The 21,538-nt window shown below is 38.8% G+C and overlaps 1 long non-coding RNA gene across 1 annotated transcript in view; it reads right to left on the bottom strand.

Annotated features, from left to right (window-relative positions):
* Nucleotides 1–4,885: 4,885 nt before the first annotated feature.
* The window catches only part of LOC133612781 (uncharacterized), a 106,899-nt gene continuing 90,246 nt past the window's right edge, over nt 4,886–21,538 (bottom strand). Inside the window, exon 4 of the long non-coding RNA XR_012050626.1 lies at nt 4,886–5,274. This is a non-coding gene — a long non-coding RNA (uncharacterized lncRNA). The remainder of the gene's footprint in view (nt 5,275–21,538) is intronic.

Here is a 21,538-nt window from a genome sequence, read left to right as displayed (position 1 = left end):
TCTTCAGTAATGCGGACGCTGTATCGATTCGTTGTGGTGAAGAAGGAGCTGAGCCGGAAGGCAAAGCTCTCAATTTACCGGTCGATCTACGTTCCCATCCTCACCTATGGTCATGAGCTTTGGGTTATGACCGAAAGGACAAGATCACGGGTACAAGCGGCCGAAATGAGTTTCCTCCGCCGGGTGGCGCGGCTCTCCCTTAGAGATAGGGTGAGAAGCTCTGCCATCCGGGAGGAGCTCAAACTAAAACCGCTACTCCTCCATATCGAGAGGAGCCAGATGAGGTGGTTTGGGCATCTGGTCAGGATGCGACCCGAACGCCTAGGGAGGTGTTTAGGGCATGTCCGACCGGTAAGAGGCCACGGGGAAGACCCAGGACACATTGGGAAGACTATGTTTCCCGGCTGGCCTGGGAACGCCTCGGGATCCCCCGGGAAGAGCTGGACGAAGTGGCTGGGGAGAGGGATGTCTGGGCTTCCCTGCTTAGGCTGCTGCCCCCGCGACCCGACCTCGGATAAGCGGAAGAAGATGGATGGATGGATGTCATGGCTGTCTTGAGTTTCCAATCATAAATCGTTTGTCTGTGTTAGCACTTCTAATAACAATATCACTAATACTTGGTTAATATTCAAGTCACGAAATGTAAATGAAGTATTGTTGGCGCTTTTTGAATGGTTATTTATCGGGTTTTGTGGGCGCAATAGTGGAGCTTTACTTTTATGTAATATTTAAGAATGCATTTAAAAAATATACATCCGTCATCATTCATAATGATTGTGAATGATGGGAAAAATTCCAAAAAAGTGCAGTTGATTCTGATGACTTGCATTATTTGGAATTAGACAAGAATCACAGTCGTGCTGACAACTTCCACATTTTCGATTTTACATTGTGGAGGAGAAAAAAAAAGTCCTCCTTTCTGTCCAATCCCACATGAAAGTGGTTGTTTTTGGCATCTTATTTGTCCAGTTTCCATACTCCTTTTTAAGCACTTAATAAGAAATACATTGACGGCAAACTCCGTAGCTTGCTAGCTTGAGTGCGCTAGCTTTCTGAGACTTTTATTTTGTTAGCCCAGGCAGGATGGAGAAGCGCTTTTATTGTGAAGACAGGAACTGTGCGATCGGTCTTTACGTTTTTGATGGCAGGTACGGCGCGAGAGTCTATTTCTCGCCTTCCTTTCGGTCATTTTTTCTTAATAATGAGCTGGCAGTAGCCGGTGTCATCTCACAAGACCCTCGGGTGCCGTGAATGTCAATCAACTGACGAAAGTGACCTCATAGCGAAGATTGATGATCGCTAATTTTTAGGTCTACCGCTCGCGATCGAGGTAATGGGCACTCCTGGCATAGAGTGTGTTTCATAAACTGTTGCTAATGTTGATATTGACAACGCACAAAAAATGATACTTGCCTCAATTTTAGACTGAATTAAAAAAGCAAGACTCTCTTATGATATTTTGATGTATGTATCCATTTCTTTCTTGTGATGCTTGCTTTCATAAGGAGTCAGGTTGCATGAATAATTCAATGTAGCTGACAATCTCCCAAAACATAAAAAAATCCACTTAAAATGAGTACAAAATGTACAGTATTTATTAGGGATGTCCGATAATATCAGACTGTCGATATTATCGACTGATAAATGCTTTAAAATGTAATATCGGAAATTATCGGTATCGGTTTCAAAATAATCGGTATCGGTTTCAAAAAGTAAAATTCATGACTTTTTAAAAACGCCGCTGTGTACACGGACGTAGGGAGAAGTACAGAGCGGCAATAAACTTTGAAGGCACTGCCTTTGCGTGCCGGCCCAATCACATAATACCTACGGCTTTTCACACACACAAGTGAATCCATGCATACTTGGTCAACAGCCATACAGGTCACACTGAGGGTGGCCATATAAACAACTTTAACACTGTTACAAATATGCGCCACACTGCGAACCCACACCGAACAAGAGTGACAAACACATTTCGGAAGAACATCCACACCGTAACACAACATAAACACAACAGAACAAATACCCAGAACCCCTTGCAGCACTAACTCTTCCGGGATGCTACAATATACACCCTCCGCTACCCCTCACCTCAACCCCGCCCACCTCAACCTCCTCATGCTCTCTCAGGGAGAGCATGTCCCAAATTCCAAGCTGCTGTTTTGAGGCATGTTAAAAAAAATAATAAACTTTGTGACTTCAATAATAAATATGGCAGTGCCATGTTGGCATTTTTTTTCCATAACTTGAGTTGATTTATTTTGGAAAACCTTGTTACATTGTTTAATGCATCCAGCAGGGCATCACAACAAAATTAGGCATAATAATGTGTTAATTCCACGACTGTATATATCGGTATCGGTTGATATCGGTAATTAAGAGTTGGACAATATCGGAACATCGGATATCGGCAAAAAAGCCATTACCGGACATCTCTAGTATTTATTTATTGTTGATTTTATACATCATTGTTACTTTTTAAAACAACGGATGTTGTTAATTAGACTGTTCACAATACACCTGTACCAAAGAAATGAGCAAAAAAAAAAATCAAAAAACAATTTCCTGTTAAAAATGTTATACATCATTTTTAAAGTATTGTACAAACTGACTTAACATCATGAATTTTTTTTCCTTTGGTTGTTTTTTTAATCCATCTATTAGGGCTGCACAAAAAAATGGATTCACATCCAAATATTGATTCTTATTTATCCCGATTTTTTTAAAGAAACAATTTTTTTTAAATGTCTTTAGGCCATCTCCCTGCAGCCAGAAGTAGCTTGTCTCACCTGTCACCTATATTGAAAATGTGTTGAATCGAGAATCGATTCTATCGAATCGTCACGCCAGGAATCGGAATCAAATCGAATCGTTAGATGCCCAAAGATTCCCATCTCTACCATCCATACGTCATTTTTTTATACTGATTGTCCTCTTAGGTCACAGGTCATTAATATTATTTTTCATAACACCGTGATCTCAAACTGCCTTCACATTGTGACGTCTTCTCTGCTTAGTTTTAATGTCTTGTAGCGTGTGAACCTTGGGAGCCTGTTCTGATACATTTTTGTACCAAACAAATCCTTTCATTAGGACAAATTTGACATATTTGTGTTTACTTGAATTGAATGACCACCTTTTATTTATCTTATAGACTTTAAAATAATTGACAATATGAGGCAATTCTGCCATTGAACTACCACTCTATTACATATAATGTCAATTTTCAACTTTAAAACTTGCATGGATGTCGTATTTTCGACTCTTTGCTCACGTTATATTTACAAAAGCCAAAACCAGTAAAGTTGGCACATTGTGTAAATGGCAAATAAAAACAAAATACAATGATTTGCAAATCCTTTTCAACCTATATTCAATTGAATAGACTGCAAAGACAAGATACTTAACGTTCGAACTGGTAAATTTTGTTATTTTTTGCAAATATTAGCTCATTTGGAATTTGATGCCTGCAACATGTTTCAAAAAGCTGGCACAAGTGGCAAAAAAGACTGAGAAAGTTGAGGAATGCTCATCAAACACTTATTTGGAACATCCCACAGGTGAACGGGCTAATTGGGAACAGGTGGGTGCCATGATTGGGTATAAAAGCAGCTTCCATGAAATGCTCAGTCATTCACAAACAAGGATGGGGCGAGGGTCACCACTTTGTCAACAAATACGTGAGCAAATTGTCCAACAGTTTAAGAACAACATTTCTCAACCAGCTATTGCAAGGAATTTAGGGATTTCACCATCTACGGTCCGTAATATCATCAAAAGGTTCAGAGAATCTGGAAAAAAATCACTGCACGTAAGCGGCAATGCCCGTGACCTTGGATCCCTCAGGCGGTACTGCATCAAAAAGTGACATCAGTGTGTAAAGGATATCACCACATGGGCACAGGAACACTTCAGAAAACCACTATCAGTAACTACTGTTGGTGCAAGTTAAAACTCTACTTTGCAAAGCCAAAGCCATTTATCAACAACACCCAGAAACGCTTCGCTGGGCCCGAGCTCATCTAAGATGGACTGATGCAAAGTGGAAAAGTGTTCTGTGTTCTGACGAGTCCACATTTCAAATTGTTTTTGGAAACTGTGGACGTCGTGTCCTCCGGACCAAAGAGGAAAAGAACCATCCGGATTGTTATAGGCGCAAAGTTGAAAAGCCAGCATCTGTGATGGTATGGGGGTGTATTAGTGCCCAAGACATGGGTAACTTACACATCTGTGAAGGCGCCATTAATGCTGAAAGGTACATACAGGCTTTGGAGCAACATATGTTGCCATCCAAGCAACGTTATCATGGACGCCCCTGCTTATTTCAGCAAGACAATGCCAAGCCACGTGTTACATCAACGTGGCTTCATAGTAAAAGAGTGCGAGTACTAGACTGGCCTGCCTGTAGTCCAGACCTGTCTCCCATTGAAAATGTGTGGCGCATTATGAAGCCTAAAATACCACAACAGAGACCCCCGGGCTGTTGAACAACTTAAGCTGTACATCAAGCAAGAATGGGAAAGAATTCCACCTGAAAAGCTTCAAAAATTGGTCTCCTCAGTTCCTAAACGAGAGTTGTTAAAAGGAAAGGCCATGTAACACAGTGGTAAAAATGCCCCTGTGACAACTTTTTTGCAATGTGTTGCCGCCATTAAATTCTAAGTTAATGATTATTTGCAAAAAAAAAATTAAGTTTCTTAGTTCGAACATTAAATATCTTGTCTTTGCAGTCTATTCAATTGAATATAAGTTGGAAAGGATTTGCAAATCATTGTATTCTGTTTTTATTTACCATTTACACAACGTGCCAACTTCACTGGTTGTGGCTGTTGCACACGTGTATGATAGTGATCAATGGAGGCCAGGTTGCCGCTGCTCTTGGTCCACTTTTTGCCTCATTTCCTTCTCTCCCAGCGGGATGACAGTTTTGTAGCACGAAGGTGGCACGCACATGTTTTTTTATATATTCCATTTATCAGTTTTCTCTCACCTCGTCTTTGTTTAACCGGCTCCCTATAGGATACAGGATGGCGGCTCTAAAAATAATGTGCCACCTAGATAAAAGTTTCGACTAAAAACTTGGCTCCTGAAGTGGAGTCGGCCCTTACTTACTTACGGAGACACGAAAGGACACTCTGTTCAGTCTCCTGCAAACGTGGACTCTGTCAAAGCGGGCCGTCGGCGTGTCCAAGGTGTCCCCTGATGAAGACCTGCTCCTCTCAGTGAAAGATGGCCACCAAGGAGCTTGGGGCCGCAGATAACCTGGACGCACTGATAGCAAAGAGGGCTAAAATTAGTGTGGAGCAGAATGCTGCGTGATAAGACGACTTGAGATGTCGCATTTACACGTCCGTTGTCACTTTGTTTGTGTGCTGCGGGTCCAGCGAATATTCATCTTTCGGTCATGATTGCTGAAGTGGACATTAAAGGGGAACATTATCACAATTTCAGAAGGGTTAAAACCATTAAAAATCAGTTCTCAGTGGCTTATTTTATTTTTCGAAGTTTTTTTCAAAATTTTACCCATCACGCAATATCCCTAAAAAAAGCTTCAAAGTGCCTGATTTTAACCATCGTTATAAACACCCGTCCATTTTCCTGTGACGTCACACAGTGATGCCAATACAAGCAAACATGGCGGCTAGAACGGAAAGATATAGCGACATTAGCTCGGATTCAGACTCGGATTTCAGCGGCTTAAGCGAAATTGAAGAAGAAACTGAAGCTATTGAGCCATATCGGTTTGAACCGTATGCAAGCGAAAACGACACGACAGCCAGCGACACGGGAGAAAGCGAGGACGAATTCGGCGATCGCCTTCTAACCAACGATTGGTATGTGTTTGTTTTTAAGTGTTGTTTTTAAGCTAAATTATTGGTAAACACAGTTTATGTATAATAATTTACGTAAAACCGCGAGTAATGAATAAAGTTTTCATCAATTAATATATTCTGTAGACATACCCTCATCCGCTCTCTTTTCCTGAAAGCTGATCTGTCCAGTTTTGGAGTTGATGTCAGCAGGCCAGGTAAGCTAGGGTCGATATTCTTCTCTTGATCATCTTCGGTGGCATAAGGGACGGTGTGAGCCAAGACATCCAGGGGGTTTAGCTCGCTCGTCTGCGGGAACAAACTGCCGCCATTGCTTGCCGTGCTACCGAGGTCCTTTGTCCCTGAATTGCTCACACACTCCGGCAGATTCAATGGGGGTCTGGCGGCAGATTTCTTTGACTTTATCGTTGGAAATGCATCTGCTTTGAGTGTCGCAGGATATCCACACATTCTTGCCATCTCTGTCGTAGCATAGCTTTCGTCGGTAAAGTGCGCGGAACAAACGTCCAATTTCTTGCCACTTTCGCATCTTTGGGCCACTGGTGCAACTTGAATCCGTCCCTGTTCGTGTTGTTACACCCTCCGACAACACACCGACGAGGCATGATGTCTCCAAGGTACGGAAAACAGTCGAAAAAACGGAAAATAACAGAGCTGATTTGACTCGGTGTTTGAGAAAATGGCGGATTGCTTCCCGATGTGACGTCACGTTGTGACTAGGGATGTCCCGATCCAGGTTTTTGCACTTCCGATCCGATACCGATATTGTTTTTGCATTTCCGATCCGATACCGATACTGACCGATACCAATACTGACCGATACTGGCCTATCCGAGCATGTATTAAAGTTTAAAGTTATTTAGCTTACTTAGTTGTCAGAATCATGTTGAAAAGGGTTTTAGTACTCTTGATAACAACTAGCCAGCTGAATTAGGGGAGTTTGAATAATACACAATGGTTGGTAACAAGAAACTAACCTGTTTATTCAAGGATAAACACAAAATAGACAAAATTATACATGACAAACAGAAATGGCATCATTGAACTAGGACTGGGTGATATGGCCTTTTTTTAATATTGCGATATTTTAAGGCCGTATTGCGATACACGATATATATCTCGATATTTTGCCTTAGCCTTGAATGAACACTTGATGCATATAATCACAGCAGTATGATGATTATATGTGTTTTGATTGATTGATTGAGACTTTTATTAGTAGATTGCACGGTACAGTACATATTCCGTACAATTGACCACTAAATGGTAACACCCCAATAAGTTTTTCAACTTGTTTAAGTCGGGGTCCACTTAAATTGATTCATGATACAGATATATACTATCAGATATATACTATCATCATAATACAGTCATCACACAAGATAATCACATTGAATTATTTACATTATTTATAATCCAGGGTGTGGAGGGGGGCGCCGGATGTAAGTGTCAGAGTTTGATATGAGAATAAAAAAAAGTTAAAATATAGGGTAGAAATGCACCCATTTGCAGGAAATGTAGTTTTGATTTTCAAAATGTTCTTTCAAGGCTTGCATGTCTACATTAAAACATTCTTCTTCACACTGCATTAATATATGCTACTTTTAAACTTTCATGCAGAGAAGGAAATCACAACTAAAAAAATCACTAATTTTTTCATACGGTGTTGATGTGGAAATGTTTGCCTCGGCATTTTGATGGTGTGGACGTGTGGGACCGAATGGAGATAAGCGTCTCGACAGACGTCACAATATTTGAACAATAATGACGAAAACTGTTTTCTCTGTCGTGTCCGTTTGTCGAAAATTGTTATGCGCTTATTTTTTTATTAGATTTTGTGCGTGGCATAGATTTGCTATGCGCAGAGGACGCTTAAACAGTGCGCAATTGCACAGGCGAGCACCTTAGAGGGAGCGTTGCTCGCACGGCTGCGCTAGCATCACAGCTAACGTTAGCCATGCTGCTACCTCTCTGCTGGGAGAGGACGTATACGTATGTGACGTATGACGTGACAGTATGTGACGTATGTCGTGACAGTATGTGACGTATGACGTGACAGTATGTGACGTGTGTAAGAAGGTGCGCTCGCTGTCTGTGAGAGGGAGACACAGGAAAGAGTGAGAGGAGCCTGTCGTGTAATGCCAGCAGCTAAAAGCAACTGCGTGAGAATTCACAGACGTGTGCATGTGTTGAAGGTGTGCTGGAAAATGCGGAACGGAAATTACGGAGCAGCAGAAAAGTGGAATGTATTATTTAAATCGGTGCGTTGGAAAACACGGACCGGAGTTTTTTTTAAACTGGATCTGGATTGGCATTTTCCCATGCCTTGCCGATACGCAATTTTTGGCAAATATCGGCAGCCGATCCGATCCAAATATCGGATCGGGACATCCCTAGTTGTGACGTCATCGCTCTGAGAGCGAATAATAGAAAGGCGTTTAATTCGCCAAAATTCACCCATTTAAAGTTCGGAAATCGGTTAAAAAAATATATGGTCTTTTTTCTGCAACATCAAGGTATATATTGACGCTTACATAGGTCTGGTGATAATGTTCCCCTTTAAGTTGCTATTTATAAATATTTGGAACAAGTTCTCATCACCAAATATGGATGACTTACAATGCAAAAAGTCAGTGTTCAAAAACAAAGAAAAAAAAAAAAATACAAAAATGAGGGGTATTTTATTTGAACTAAGCAAAATTATCTGCCAATAGAACAAGAATATTTGGCTTGTCAAGACTTTCCAAAACAAGTAAAATGAGCTAACCTCAATGAACCCAAAAATACCTTAAAATAAGTATATTCTCACTAATAATAAGTGCACTTTTCTTGGTAGAAAAAAAAGAGACCTTTTTGCTCAATATGTTGAAAAATATTTTTAAATTAAGTAAATGCTAGTGCCATTATCTTGACATAATGATATGCACTCGGCATTACATTTCTTGAAACCAGCAAACTTATACTAAAAACGAATTTATTGTTTTTAAAGGGGAACATTATCACCAGACCTATGTAAGCGTCAATATATACCTTGATGTTGCAGAAAAAAGACCTTTTTTTTTTTTAACCGATTTCCGAACTCTAAATGGGTGAATTTTGGCAAATTAAACGCCTTTCTAATATTCGCTCTCAGAGCGATGACGTCACAATGTGACGTCACATCGGGAAGCAATCCGCCATTTTCTCAAACACCGAGTCAAATCAGCTCTGTTATTTTCCGTTTTTTTCGACTGTTTTCCGTACCTTGGAGACATCATGCCTCGTTGGTGCGTTGTCGGAGGGTGTAACAACACGAACAGGGACGGATTCAAGTTGCACCAGTGGCCCAAAGATGCGAAAGTGGCAAGAAATTGGACGTTTGTTCCGCACACTTTACCGACGAAAGCTATGCTACGACAGAGATGGCAAGAATGTGTGGATATCCTGCGACACTCAAAGCAGATGCATTTCCAACGATAAAGTCAAAGAAATCTGCCGCCAGACCCCCATTGAATCTGCCGGAGTGTGTGAGCAATTCAGGGACAAAGGACCTCGGTAGCATGGCAAGCAATGGCGGCAGTTTGTTCCCGCAGACGAGCGAGCTAAACCCCCTGGATGTCTTGGCTCACACCGTCCCTTATGCCACCGAAGATGATCAAGAGAAGAATATCGACCCTAGCTTCCCTGGCCTGCTGACATCAACTCCAAAACTGGACAGATCAGCTTTCAGGAAAAGAGAGTGGATGAGGGTATGTCTACAGAATATATTAATTGATGAAAATTGGGCTGTCTGCACTCTCAAAGTGCATGTTGTTGCCAAATGTATTTCATATGCTGTAAACCTAGTTCATAGTTGTTAGTTTCCTTTAATGCCAAACAAACACATACCAATCGTTGGTTAGAAGGCGATCGCCGAATTCGTCCTCGCTTTCTCCCGTGTCGCTGGCTGTCGTGTCGTTTGTCGGTTTCGCTTGCATACGGTTCAAACAGATATGGCTCAATAGCTTCAGTTTCTTCTTCAATTTCGTTTTCGCTACCTGCCTCCACACTACAACCATCCGTTTCAATACATGCGTAATCTGTTGAATCGCTGAAATCCGAGTCTGAATCCGAGCTAATGTTGCTATAGCTTACTGTTCTATCCGCCATGTTTGTTTGTGTTGGCATCACTGTGTGACGTCACAGGAAAATGGACGGGTGTATATAACGATGGTTAAAATCAGGCACTTTGAAGCTTTTTTTAGGGATATTGCGTGATGGGTAAAATTTTGAAAAAAACTTCGAAAAATAAAATAAGCCACTGGGAACTGATTTTGGGTTTTAACCATTCTGAAATTGTGATAATGTTCCCCTTTAATGGAAAGGCAACAAGGCAACCGCTTGTTACTCTCGGGGTCTCCTCGCCGCTCAGGCAAATCATATTGTCTAAAAATGCATTTTTCCATGGATAACATGACATCATCGCGCCAAGTGCGTGCTCTTTCAGTCAATTAGTGCGCATATATACAGCCCGGCCCCCGGCCAAAATGTTTTTAATTGTAATTTTGAGGAATTTATCTAAATGTGCATGAACTATTTCTGTTCAGAACTTGAATACACCTCAGGGTGATGCTTGGACACGTCATCAGTGATAAACCCGGGGTCAGGGGCGCCGAAAAGGGGGGGTAAAGGAGACGGATTCTAGGGGCCCATGATGGAGGGGGGCCCAGAGAGGCCCCTAATGATGATGAAATTATAATACAGAAAAAATAATGACACTGTGTTGGGCCCAAAATCCCTAGCGGCGCCCCTGCCCGGGGTCATAGGGTGTTTCGGGTCATCAGATACCCTCGCCCGGCCTGTGTCCAAGTAGCACACCACGGATCCCCCCTACAGATCCACAGCCATCGGGGGAGGCCTTTTCTGCGGCCTCTAGGATGTTCTTGGTGGCTTTTCTCGACTGCAGTCCTCTAATGCCAAGGATTCTGAACACACGCTGTAGTGAGTGACCAGCAAAACCCCTGCACCCAATTTCGACTGGTTCACAGCAGGCTCTCCAGTTCAAAATAGTTTGAAATGTCACATGTTAAATGTTTAAATATTAAATAGTCAGTTTACTGTACTGTGCCAACTGTACTACTATATGTGTACGTATTTTCTATTGTTTCATTGAAAATAAAACAGCAAAGTCCATTTGGCTGTCATCTGTTTTAATTATGAGACACAATTGTGTCAAAATCATGATTTTTTTATTTCATGCTTGAAATAAGAAATGATTACTTTAAAAAAGTAGTTTTATACTTGTGAGTGTTGATGACACAGCTTTGCAACAGTTGATATTCTAGTTTCAAGCATGTTTTACTCAATATAGGTCAGTGTTTTTCAACCTTTTTTGAGCAAAGGCACATTTTTTTGCATTTAAAAAATGCAGAGGCACACCACCAGCAGAAATCATTAAAAAAACAGTTGACAACAAAAAGTCGTTGTCGCAATTGTTGGATATGACTTTAAAGCATAACCAAGCAGGCATCAATATAGCTCTTGTCTCAAAGTAGGTGTACTGTCACGACCTGTCACATCACGCTGTGACTTATTTTTGCTGTTTTCCTGTGTGTAGTGTTTTAGTTCTTGTCTTGCGCTCCTATTTTGGTGGCTTTTTCTCTTTTTTTAGTATTTTCCTGTAGCAGTTTCATGTCTTCCTTTGAGAGATATTTCCCGCATCTACTTTGTTTTAGCAATCAAGAATATTTCAGTTGTTTTAATCCTTCTTTGTGGGGACATTGTTGATTGTCATGTCATGTTCGGTTGTACATTGTGGACGCCGTCTTTGCTCCACAGTAAGTCTTTGCTGTCGTCCAGCATTCTGTTTTTGTTGACTTTGTAGCCAGTTCAGTTTTAGTTTTGTTTTGCATAGCCTTCCCTAAACTTCAATGCCTTTTCTTAAGGGGCACAAAGACACTAAGACACACTAAGGACACTTTGTTTATTTTTGGTTTAAGCATTAGACACTTTTTTACCTGCACGCTGCCTCCCACTGTTTCCGACATCTACAAAGCAATTAGCCACCGGCTGCTACCTACTGACATGAAAGAGTATTACACGATTACTTTGCCGAGCTCTAGAGACCACCGACACTCAACAACAACACATTTTTTGCAGACTCTAATTACTGGTTTGCAAAAAATATTTTTTTAAATTATTACTTTAAAAAAGTAGTTTTATACTTGATAGTGTTGATGACACATCTTTGCAACAGTTGATATTCTAGTTTCAAGCATGTTTTACTCAATATAGGTCATCAAATTTCAGCTACAAGCTGTAATATCTTACTGAGATCATTTAGGACCAAAACACTTAAAACAAGTAAAAGACTCTAACATAAAATCTGCTTAGTGAGAAGAATTATCTTATCAGACAGAAAATAAGCAAATATCACCCTTATTTGAGATATTTAATCTTAGTTAGATTTCAGTTTTTGCAGTGGACAATGTGTCGATGAAATACTTGTGGTTATTAGAGGTGGGAATCTTTAGGCACCTCACATTTCGATTACAATGTAGGGGCTACGAAGCGATTATAAATCAATTATGCATACATATTATTATTATATAATCTAAATTTACAGTGCAAGGACCACAGAACTTTCCTCCAGAACGTCCTATCTTTGTCCATGTGATGTCAGATGAAACAAAAATTGAGCCATTTGGCCACAATACCCAGCAATATGGTTGGAGGAGAAAAGGTGAGGCTTTTAATCCCAAGGAACACCAAACCTACCGTCAAGCATGGTGGTGGTAGTATTATTCTCTGGGCCTGTTTTGCTGCCAATGGAACTACACTGCAAAAACTGAAATCTAAGTAAGATTAAATATCTCAAATAAGGGTGATATTTGCTTATTTTCTGTCTGATAAGATAATTCTTCTCACTGAGCAGATTTTATGCTAGAGTGTTTTACTTGTTTTAAGTGTTTTGGTCCTAAATGATCTCAGTAAGATATTACAGCTTGTTGCTGAGATTTGATGACCTATATTGAGTAAAACATGCTTGAAACTAGAATATTAACTGTTGCAAAGCTGTGTCTTCAACACTCACAAGTATAAAACTGCTTTTTTAAAGTAATAATTTCTTACTTCAAGCATGAAAAAAATAAATCATGATGCCGAGCGCATATCATTATGTCAAGATAATGGCACGAGCATTTACTTCATTGAAGAATATTTTTCAACATATTGAGCAAAAAGGTCTTTTTTTTTCTACCAAGAAAAGTGCACTTGTTATTAGTGAGAATATACTTTTTTAAGGTATTTTTGGGTTCATTGAGGTTAGCTAATTTTACTTGTTTTGGAAAGTCTTGACAAGCCACATTTTTTTGTTCTATAGGCAGATAATTTTGCTTAGTTCAAATAAAATACCTCTAATTTATGTAATTTTTTTTTCTTGTTTTTGAACACTGACTTTGACACACAAACGTTTGCGCCGTTTCCTTAAAACAAGGAGCAGAAGAATCTTATTACATAAAGCGACTCAAAAAGGCGGCCAAAACAAACCCCCACCTTTGAGTAAAACTCTTGACGGTCACTTAAAGGGGCCACGCCGAATGACTCACTCTTAACTGCGTATTCTGTATGAATGCTAAACACGAACAACATTGTTGTGTGCACAATAAAACAATGGCAGTGAATAATAACGACAAAGTCAAGTAAACAGGTGTGGTGAACTCGGTATTTGTCAAATCCTGGTGACGGCCCTGAAACTACAAACCCCAAAACCAGTGAAGTTGAAACGTTGTGTAAATGGTATATAAAAACAAAATACAATGATTTGCTAATCCTTTTCAACCTATATTCAATTGAATGGAAGACAAGATATTTAACGGTCGAACTGGAAAACGTTGCTCTTTTTTGCAATTATTAGCTCATTTGGAATTTGATGTCTGCAACATGTTGCAAAAAAGCTGGCACAAGTGGCAAAAAAGACTGAGAAAGTTGAGGAATGCTCATCAAACACTTATTTGGAACATCCCACAGGTGAACGGGCTAATTGGGAACAGGTGGGTGCCATGATTGGGTATAAAAGTAGATTCCATGAAATGCTCAGTCATTCACAAACAAGGATGGGGCAAGGGTCACCACTTTGTGAACAAATGCGTGAGCAAATTGTCCAGAGGTTTAAGAACAACGTTTCTCAACCAGCTATTGCAAGGAATTTAGGGATTTCACCATTATGGTCTGTAATATCATCAAAAGGTTCAGAAAATCTGGAGAAATCACTGCACGTAAGCCATGATATTACGGACATTCGATCCCTCAGGCGGTACTGCATCAAAAATCGACATCAGTGTGTAAAGGATATCACCACATGGGCTCAGGAACACTTCAGAAAACCACTGTCAGTAACTACAGTTGGTCGCTACATCTGTAAGTGCAAGTTAAAACTCTACTATGCAAAGCCAAAGCTATTTATCAACAACATCCAGAAACGCTGGCGGCTTCGCTGGGCCTCAGCTCATCTAAGATGGACTGATGCAAAGTGGAAAAGTGTTCTGTGGTCTGACGAGTCCACATTTCAAATTGTTTTTGGAAACTGTGGACGTTGTGTCCTACGGACCAAAGAGGAAAAGAACCCTCTAGATTGTTATAGGCGCAAAGTTCAAAAGCCAGCATCTGTGATGGTATGGGGGTGTATTAGTGCCCAAGACATGGGTAACTTACACATCTGTGAAGGCGCCATTAATGCTGTGCACGTGTTACAACAGCGTGGCTTCATAGTAAAAGAGTGCGGGTACTAGACTGGCCTGCCTGTAGCCCAGACCTGTCTCCCATTGAAAATGTGTGGCGCATTATGAAGCCTAAAATACCACAACAGAGACTCCGGACTGTTGAACAACTTAAGCTGTACATCAAGCTAGATTGGGAAATAATTCCACCTGAGAAGCTTAAAAAATGTGTCTCCTCAGTTCCCAAACGTTTACTGAGTGTTGTTAAAAGGAAAGGCCATGTAACACAGTGGTGAACATGCCCCTGTGACAACTTTTTTGCACTGTTTTGCTGCCATTAAATTCTGAGTTAATGATTATTTGCAAAAAAAAAACGAAGTTTCTCAGTTGGAACAATAAATATCTTGTCTTTGCAGTCTATTCAATTGAATATAAGTTGAAAAGGGTTTGCAAATCATTGTATTCTGTTTTTATTTACCATTTACACAACGTGCCAACTTCACTGGTTTTAGGTTTTGTACTTGCCAATTTCCTCTTCTGCCCTAGTTACTCTCTCCTGTAAGGTGGTTCCTATTCGCCTTCTGTTGACGCGTGCAAATGTATTATGTTCGTGTTTCGCTACTTCCCCTTTCAAGCTAGTTTAGCGCTGCGGCTAGCATAGCTTGTCCGCGCTAAACCAGCTAACACTTAACATTAAACGATTAGCTTATGATTCTCCCTTGCTTAGTTTGAATCGAACCTAGAACTTACGCCTGGAGAACATTATAGCATTCACGTCGCATTTTAGAACCGTCGGTATTATAATGCATAATGCATATGTTCCTTTTTGACCGTACTTAGATGTATAACTTATTTATATTATTCACATGTGAATAATGCTGTATAATAGACTGTATTTATGTTATTCACATGTGAATAATGCTGTATAATAGACTGTATTTATTTTATTCACTTGTGAATAATGCTGTATAATCGATTGTGTTTATATTATTCACATACATATGAATAATGCTGTTTAATAGACTGTATTTATGTTATTCACATGTGAATAATGCTGTATATAAAAGACTGTATTTACATTATTCACATGTGAATAATGCTGTTTAATAGACTGTATTTATGTTATTCACATGTGAATATTGCTGTATAATAGACTGTATTTATGTTATTCACATGTGAATAATGCTGTATAATAGACTGTATTTATGTTATCTACATGTGAACAATGCTGTATAATAGACTGTATTTATGTCATTCACATGTGAATAATGCTGTATAATAGACTGTATTTATGTTATTCACATGTGAACAATGCTGTATAATAGACTGTATTTATGTCATTTACATGTGAATAATGCTGTATAATAGACTGTATTTATGTTATTCACATGTGAATAATGCTGTATAATAGACTGTATTTATGTTATTCACATGTGAATAATGCTGTATAATACTGTATTTATATTATTCACATGTGAATAATGCTGTATAATACACTGTATTTATATTATTCACATGTGAATAATGCTGTATAATAGACTGTATTTATATTATTCACATGTGAATAATGCTGTATATAAAAGACTGTATTTATATTATTCACATGTGAATAATGCTGTATAATAGACTGTATTTATATTATTCACATGTGAATAATGTTGTATAATAGACTGTATTTATGTTATTCACATGTGAATAATGCTGTATAATAGACTGTATGTATGTTATTCACATGTGAATAATGCTGCATAATAGACTATATTATTCACATGTGAATAATGCTGTATAATAGACTGTATTTATATTTTGCACATGTGAATAATGCTGTATAATAGACTGTTATTTGCATGTGAATAATGCTGTATAATATTGTATTTATATTATTCACATGTGAATAATATTTATATTATTCACATGTGAATAATGCTGTATAATAGACTGTATTTATATTATTTACATGTGAATAATGCTGTATAATAGACTGTATTTATGTTTTTCACATGTGAATAATGCTGTATAATAGACTGTATTTATATTATTCACATGTGAATAATGCTGTATAATAGACTGTATTTATGTTATTCACATGTGAATAATGCTGTATAATAGACTATTTATATTATTCACATGTGAATAATGCTGTATAATAGACTGTATTTACATTATTCACATGTGAATAATGCTGTATAATAGACTATTTATATTATTCACATGTGAATAATGCTGTATAATAGACTATTTATATTATTCACATGTGAATAATGCTGTATTATAGACTATTTATATTATTCACATGTGAATAATGCTGTATAATAGACTGTATTGATATTATCCACATGTGAATAATGCTGTATAATAGACTGTATTTATATTATTCACATGTGAATAATGCTGTATAATAGACTGTATTGATATTATTCACATGTGAATAATGCTGTATAATAGACTGTATTTATGTTATTCACATGTGAATAATTATGTATAATAGACTGTATTTATGTTATTCACATGTGAATAATGCTATAAAATAGACTGTATTTTGTTATTCACATGTGATTAATGCTGTATAATAGACTGTATTTGTGTTATTCACATGTAAAAAATACCTAAGGGTTTATTGTCTATTGTGAGCAAACTGTGGTGCTGAATTTCCCCCAGGGAGCAATAAAGTGCTTTCTATTCTATTCTATGACTTTAACAAACGTAAATAATGGCTATTTGGACATTTGTCCATCGATTCCAAATGGTCCATGCAGCCTCAGAAAGTGAGCCCCCTCTGCAGTCTCAGCCTATGTCAGGGATGCTGATGTGCAGCTGCAGTGTGACACAATGATGGCTTCAAACTACAATCAGACATACAGTAGCACCTTACTGTATGTGTGGAAGCTAACGTGTCAAGCTCCTCAAAAAGATGCCGCTGTTATTGTTGGCCTTTTCTGGAGTTGTGTACACAGCTTGAAATGGCAGAGAACTTCTGAGAACTGCTCTGATCAAAGGCGCCTTCACACGAAATCTGTGTAACGCTGCTGTGTGTGTGTGTGTGTGTGTGTGCATGTGTGTGTGTGTGTGTGTGTCCTACAAGGAGATGACAGACATAGATCTGTCTGGTGTGGTTGCTTTAGACGCCCTCCAACTTTACACTCTTTGTGGGCATTCTACAGTCTGTGTTTGCACAACGGCCGTCAATGACAGCTCACCTGGCCCCTTACTCAAACAGCATCATGTGGCCCTTATATATACATATGTGTATATATACAGTTGCGATCAAAAGTTTACATACACTTGTAAAGAACATAATGTCATGGCTGTCTTGAGTTTCCAATCATTTCTACAACTCTTATGTTTTGTGATAGAGTGATTGGAGCACATACTTGTTGGTCACAAAAAACATTCATGAAGTTTGCTTCTTTTATGAATTTACAAACCACGTTTCCATATGAGTTGGGAAATTGTGTTAGATGTAAATATAAACGGAATACAATGATTTGCAAATCCTTTTCATCCCATATTCAATTGAATGCACTGCAAAGACAACATATTTGATGTTCAAACTCAAACTTTTTTTTTTTGCAAATAATAATTATTAACTTAGAATTTCATGGCTGCAATACGTGCCAAAGGAAAGGGCATGTTCACCACTGTGTTACATGGCCTTTCCTTTTAACAACACTCAGTAAACGTTTGGGAACTGAGGAGACACATTTTTTAAGCTTCTCAGGTGGAATTCTTTCCCATTCTTGCTTGATGTACAGCTTAAGTTGTTCAACAGTCCGGGGGTCTCCGTTGTGGTATTTTAGGCTTCATAATGCGCCACACATTTTCAATGGGAGACAGGTCTGGACTACAGGCAGGCCAGTCTAGTACCCGCACTCTTTTACTATGAAGCCACGTTGATGTAACACGTGGCTTGGCATTGTCTAGTTGAAATAAGCAGGGGCGTCCATGGTAACATTGCTTGGATGGCAACATATGTTGCTCCAAAACCTGTATGTACCTTTCAGCATTAATGGCGCCTTCACAGATGTGTAAGTTACCCATGTCTTGGGCACAAATACACCCCCATACCATCACAGATGCTGGCTTTTCAACTTTGCGCCTATAACAATCTAGAGGGTTATTTTCCTCTTTGGTCCGGAAGACACGACGTCCACAGTTTCCAAAAACAATTTGAAATGTAGACTCGTCAGACCACAGAACACTTTTCCACTTTGTATCAGTCCATCTTAGATGAGCTCAGGCCCAGCGAAGCTGACGGCGTTTCTGGGTGTTGTTGATAAACGGTTTTCACCTTGCATAGGAGAGATTTAACTTGCACTTACAGATGTAGAGACCAACTGTAGTTACTGACAGTGGTTTTCTGAAGTGTTCCTGAGCCCATGTGGTGATATCCTTTACACACTGATGTCGCTTGTTGATGCAGTACAGCCTGAGGGATCGAAGGTCACGGGCTTAGCTGCTTACGTGCAGTGATTTCTCCAGATTCTCTGAACCCTTTGATGATATTACGGACCGGAGATGGTGAAATCCCTAAATTCCTTGCAATAGCTGGTTGAGAAAGGTTTTTCTTAAACTGTTCAACAATTTGCTTGCGCATTTGTTGACAAAGTGGTGACCCTCACCCCATCCTTGTTTGTGAATGACTGAGCATTTCATGGAATCTACTTTTATACCCAAGCATGGCACCCACCTGTTCCTAATTTGCCTGTTCATAATATATAATATAATTCATATAGCAATACTTCACAGCAGGCCATGTTGAGGCACTGAGTGACGTGCCTCAACTGGCTGCTGACTCACCGCAAGTCTCTTCTCAGTATTTGAACGGCAAATGTGAAAATTCGGCGATTTTGAATACAAATAATCTAAAACTGGTGAAGTTAAATGGAAAATAACTTTATAGTATAATCACTGGATACAAATAACAATTTAATTTTTTTTTTTTCTTTTTACATTTTTTTTCTTTCCATGATGGCACGTGAGGCCCCGTCTCACCTGCCTCCCCTAAATGCACGTCACTGCTATATTGAGTAAAACATGCTTGAAACTAGAATATCAAGTGTTGCAAAGCTGTGTCATCAACACTCACAAGTATAAAACTACTTTTTTAAAGTAATCATTTCTTAATTCAAGCATGAAAATAAAAAAATCATGATGCCGAGCGCATATCATTATGTCAAGATAATGGCACTAGCATTTACTTCATTTAAGAATATTTTTCAACATATTGAGCAAAAACGTCTCATTTTTTCTCTACCAAGAAAAGTGCACTTGTTATTAGTGAGAATATACTTATTTTAAGGTATTTTTGGGTTCATTTTACTTGTTTTGGAAAGTCTTGACAAGACAAATTTTCTTGTTCTATTGGCAGATAATGTTGCTTAGTTCAAATAAAATACCCCTCATTTTTGTATTTTTTTTTCTTGTTTTTGAACACTGACTTTTTGCAGTGCACTTTTACTTGCAGCAAGGACTTAATTAAACTGCACAACAGTAGAGGGAGCAAGAAAAAAACAAATCTTCCACTTTGTGCCTGACAGAAACTACCCTTTTTTTTTTAAAGAGGGACAGAAAAGCAGGCAGGGCTTAAAAAGAATCCCTTTGACAGCGCGTAAATGTCCTTCCAGGAAGTCTGATTATTGTCGGAGGTGACACCGCATGAGAGCTCTTTTAGCTACGCTGCTTCCATGGACGGCGAGAGGTAGAAGACCACCCATTGACGCTCATTCATCCTCCTGCACCTATTCACAAGCTGCCTGGCTCGCCGCTCCCGCTCTGCGGCTGGCAAGCTGAATGAGGGGGCAGGGCGGCGGTGCAAAGGGGCTCCTAAAAAGTCCAGATCAGGGCAATGTGGTCTTGCTCGGGCCCCAGGCGAGGCTCGGTTTCACGGTACAATCAGGGCGCTAACACCCCTAGGAAGGGTCAGCAGTAGGGTGGGCCTCACGTCGTACGCGGTGGTGACATTGACATGTTGAAAGTAGACCTTTTAAAGCCGGGGTGTCGGCATACAGAATCATTTTGCTCATTAAAGGGGAACATTATCACAATTTCAGAATGGTTAAAACCATTAAAAATCAGTTCCCAGTGGCTTATTATATTTTTCGAAGTTTTTTTTCAAAATTTTACCCATTACGCAATATCCCTAAATAAAAGCTTCAAAGTGCCTGATTTTAACCATCGTTATATACACCTGTCCATTTTCCTGTGACGTCACACAGTGAAGCCAACACAAACAAACATGGTAGAAAGAACAGTAAGATATAGCATACTTGCCAACCTTGAGACCTCCGATTTCGGGAGGTGGGGGTGGGGTTGGGGTGGGGGGCGTGGTCGGGGGTGAGACTGGGGCGTGGTTGTGGGCGGAGGCGGGGGCGTGGTTAAGAGGGGAGGTGTATATTGACAGCTAGAATTCACCAAGTCAAGTATTTCATACATATATATACATATACATATATATATATATATATATATATATGTATGAAATATATATATATATATATATATATATATATATATATATATATATATATATATGTATGAAATATATGTATATATATATATGAAATATATGTATATATATATATATATATATATATATATATATACATATATTTCATATATATATATATATATATATATATATATATATATATATATATATATATATGTATATATATGGGGGTGGGGGTGTGGGGCGTGGTCGGGGTTGGAACTGGGGCGTGGTTGTGGGCAGGGGCGTGGTTAAGAGGGGAGGTGTATATTGACATACATATATACATATATATATATATATATATATATATATATATATATATATATATATATATATATATATATATATATATATATATACATCCTGAAAATATGCAAACAAAACTGTGTTTAGATAATTGATACTTCAAACTTGCATAAATAAATCTTAAGGATATAATATAACTTGGCTTCTGAGAGCTTCAAAATGTAATGAATAAAATGCTAAAGTTGTTGATAAACAAGCAATTATTTTAATTTTATGATCATTTAAAATTTATT

This window comes from Nerophis lumbriciformis, linkage group LG10 (assembly GCF_033978685.3).
Source record: "Nerophis lumbriciformis linkage group LG10, RoL_Nlum_v2.1, whole genome shotgun sequence".
NCBI classification, from domain to species: Eukaryota; Metazoa; Chordata; class Actinopteri; order Syngnathiformes; family Syngnathidae; genus Nerophis; species Nerophis lumbriciformis.
Note: the sequence above shows the minus strand (reverse complement) of the source record. Positions and strands in the feature narration are given on the sequence as shown.